Source organism: Bos taurus, chromosome 17 (genome assembly GCF_002263795.3).
Source record: "Bos taurus isolate L1 Dominette 01449 registration number 42190680 breed Hereford chromosome 17, ARS-UCD2.0, whole genome shotgun sequence".
NCBI classification, from domain to species: domain Eukaryota; kingdom Metazoa; phylum Chordata; class Mammalia; order Artiodactyla; family Bovidae; genus Bos; species Bos taurus.
This window is the reverse complement of record NC_037344.1, coordinates 7793186-7797345: the sequence shown is the minus strand read 5'-3', so window position 1 is coordinate 7797345 and position 4160 is coordinate 7793186. Positions and strand designations below refer to the sequence as shown.

The 4160-nt window shown below is 38.2% G+C and overlaps 1 non-coding gene across 1 annotated transcript; it reads right to left on the bottom strand.

Annotated features, from left to right (window-relative positions):
- Positions 1-2811: 2811 nt before the first annotated feature.
- Positions 2812-2884, bottom strand: TRNAE-UUC (transfer RNA glutamic acid (anticodon UUC)). The gene has a single exon. It is a non-coding gene; the product is annotated as a tRNA-Glu (tRNA).
- Positions 2885-4160: the final 1276 nt, after the last annotated feature.

Sequence of the window (4160 nt, the reverse complement as noted above, 5' to 3'; positions counted from 1 at the left end):
ATGGCCAATCCAACATAAGAAGTAAAAATGTCAGCAGAAGCCATAGTTGCACACAGCAGATTATAAAAAGGGAAATTTAAAGAGCCATTTTATCTGGAGTGTGTAATTTTCAAAATGACTTAGAGCAGTAGTTCTCAAACTTTATGGCTCATAGAAGTCACCAGGAATGCAAATTTCTCATTAGTGGTAGGACAGGAATTCTGCATTTTATTCTGATGTAGGGGGTCTTCTGATCATGTTTTTAAAGTAGCACAAAGAAAGTAAGAATACTTATGTAATTGAGATTTTTCATTATGACTTTCCTATATAATTTAATATGGCTTCCCAGGTGGCACAGTAGTAAAGAATCTGCCTGCCAAGCAGGAGATGCAAGAGACACAGATTTGATCCCTGGATCAGGAAGATCCCCTGGAGAAGGAAGTGACAACCATTCCAGTATTCTTGCCCAGAAAATCCCATGGACAGAGGACCCTGGCGGGCTATACAGCTCACAGGGTCTCAGAGTCAGATATGACTGAGCGGGGTTGCAAAGAGTCAGATACAACTGAGCGACTGAGCACATAATTTAATAGTGATAAGACTCAGATTTTTAAAATTTAGCAAAACTTACACTTGGGAAATAAATTCATTTAAAAATATTTCCCCTAAGTTTAATTATTTGAGGGGTCTGTATCCTTAGGGTATCTAAGAGAATGCAGTGAGAAGTTGATTTTCTCTAGACTATGATTAATGACTCGAAAATCAAAAAGAAATAGGAGAAATAATTTAAGGTTCAATTTTCAAAGTTAGGGGTTATCATTCAAGATAGATCAGTGTTGCCAGAGGGTGATGCTGTAATGTGAAAACCAGGTTGGAGGCATTCATATTCGTATGCGTCTAATTTGAGTATGCAAATATAGACTTCTCGCTGAGAAGCCCTTTTGCAAATTTTGCCCACAATTGCAAATGAGAGCTCAGAATGTACTACTCCCACAGCCTCCGAAGGGTCCCAAGCTGAGCAGATCCCATCTGCCCGGGGATTCTACCACTTGTAAAAGCAGCAGCTGCCGCTTCTCTGGTGTATGTTGCTGTGAAACTCCCAAGCGAAATAAAAGATTGACATCTGGGCTTAATTTCACTTCAATAGAAACTTTATCATGCTATGTTTGTCATGATTCCAAGAGGGATTTTTAAAATAATTAATGAGAAAGATACATTTCTCAAAACTCCCAGTTGAGTTCTCACACATGTTTTATTACAAAGATGTCTGTCACAGAAAAACAGGATTGTATTACTTACACTAATATAAAAGGAGATTGATAAATAAGGTACTGAGCAACTGTATCTTATTTGCTTCAGCAAATATAGAGAAAAAAGATAAATTTTATTCCAGCTTATTTGTGGTATTTCCACATAGTAGGAGCTGTGCAAGCAAGGTTTTGAAATCACTGGAAATATATTTATGAAAATGACACAAGGGAGATGGCTCCCTTTCCAGTGCCATTAAGAGTGAGGGGAAGGGAGGAACACAAGTCAAATTATATTGCTATGATACAAGGACATACAGACCAGAGAAGGGGCAAAAAGGAGAGTGGGCCATCTTACCTGGAGAAGACTGAAAATTCTCCCTAGAAAGGTGAGCTGAGACTTCTAAAAAAGTGTTTAGACCAGGAGGATAAGTGTACCATGTAGGACGTCCTGGGAACCTCATGGGAATTTGAGGAATACCAGCAATTTGATGGGGTAAAAGGGGGAGCAGATAAATGTCAAAACTAGAGAGGCAGACAGGAACAGGGCTGGCGGTTCAGGGGCTCTGCCTCCATGGGAGTTACGTCAGAACCGCGAGGGTAGGTCTCCTGCATCAGGACCTTAAAACAGATCCATAAACGATGATTATATGTATTGCCAAGATTGATAACTACAGCGCCAATGCATTCTCGATGTTAATGTACATGTGGTATGTGAATATTCCACATTTTAACGTAGGGCTTAATGTCATATATATAAAATACTAAAACTTGAACATTTCTTTAATTTACTGCTGCAAATAAATAATACATTATTTTCATTGTAGTTAGGATAACCTATGTAGAAGGGATTTGAGAAAGGAGATGGAAGTCCAGGCAGGAGGCTATTCCAGTAGTTCTGGTAATAAGCATGAAGCCAGGCAGTATCCTAGGAGATAAATAGGAGGAATAAAAATAAGATTAGGAAAGAGACCTAAGGGACAAGACTTGATCACAGATGCAGGTGTGAGGCGGAGAATTCAAGGGTGCCTCTGAGGTCTCTGGTCTGGATGCCCTATGGACAAATTTAGCATGAATATCCCCACTTGAAATATTCAGATTTTACCAATTCCATCCAAACCAGCAGGAATACCACTTTTTCCATGTGTTTCCTGCTATCCCTGGTAACAGTCTTCCTTCTGACCATCCTTAGAAACCTACCTGTATTTCTCTGTGGTGCTTATGGTTTCTAGCCATTTGCTGGCATGATACACACAAGTCTGCACAGTGAGTGTGCTCCTCAGTCCTTACAACCGTGTGCAAGACCCCACGGTTCTGTACGGAGAAGATATGATATTGTGCCTACTGTGTCTCCTAGAAGTTTCTACCTTGAGATGCAGCTCCAAAGCCGGTGCTTTGTTTTGTTAAATTATTTATTAGAATCCTCTGGATTCTACTTAGGAACAAGTTCAGGGAAACTTGATGGTCCATGATTGTGGGCCTGGACAAGGAGTCCCATTTTTTCTTTCAGAAATGATCAAGCCATAGACAACAGGAACTTATATATATATTTTTTGGCTGCCCTGAGCAGCTTGTGCAATCTTAGTTCCCTGACCAGGAATTGAACCTGGGCCCTCAGCAGTGAAAGTGCCGAGTCCTAACCACTGGACTTCCAGGAAATTCCCCAAAGCCAGTATACTTAACCCTATAGGTGTATCATGGGCCCTGTTGGCACTCTAGAGGCAAACTGATCAAGTTAGGGATCTCTTTCAGAATGATTTTTTTTAATGCAAAGAGATAAAATACACAGATTTACAAGAGAAACCAATCACATTGAGACGTGGCTGTCAAAACAGCTTTGAAAAACAAATGTGTAATATATTACTATGTGTTTTTTATTAGTGTATTAAGTTCAAAAATACATCAAAATATAAACAAATTAAAAATAAATTTATCTGTAAAGATGTATCAGTGGGAAGTCTGTTGTTGCTAGATTGAATAAGGACATTAATCTCTGGAGAGGGCTTTGAAAAGGCTATAGGCATGTCTTGTTGGATAAACAGCTTATGTCAATTTTTTGTTATTGTTACAGACATTGAGACTGCTGATTCATAAATGTAAATCTTTGTAGAGCTTCTTTACAAGACAAGGATAGTTTCTGTTGAGGAACACCTGAAATCTCCAAGGTTTTTTGAATTAAACTCCAACTGGAGTCTTTTTTTTTTTTTTTTTAACCTAAGACTAATGAATTCCCCTTTGGCTAGCTCATCATCTTAATATACTTCATAGCAAAAAGAAAAAAGAGTAAGAGTTCATGGTTCAATTTTGATGTCATCAATATAAAATAACGGGTAGAACTTTCTGAACTGTTTCCAGATGTTTGCAAATTTGTCTTTTCAAAGAAACTGACAGAGACTTTTGCATCTCATCTTCCTGAGATAAAGCATCCACTCCAGCAGTGACAGCAAGATTTCCAAGAGTATCCATTTAGGCGACAATAGAATTTATGCACTCTGTTCAAAAGGCCTTGCTGCCTTACAGAGAGTGAAGAATTCTTATTTAAACTGTCTAGTTTTGCAAACATTTAAGAACTAATTCCTCATATTGATCAACAAACAATTGTAGGTGGCTAATCTTGTAAAGCAGCATAACTGTCTGGGATATGGGTCTAGGACTACATTATTTGTTGATGAAAGTATAGAGTTGACCAATAGCTGGCCAGCAACACTACGCAGTATCTCTAAACATGAAGACTGTGGTCCATGTGATCTTTCTAATTCAGAAATAACAATGAATAGTGATATTTTGCAAATCTGCAATAGCTATAGATATGAAAATATCTGTAGATTTTCTTGATAATTAAGTCACAAGAGAAATAACACCACTGTGGTTTGTCATCTACATTCATAGTTGAAGGGCAATTAGAATTAGATATATTAAGGGCATCTGAACTGA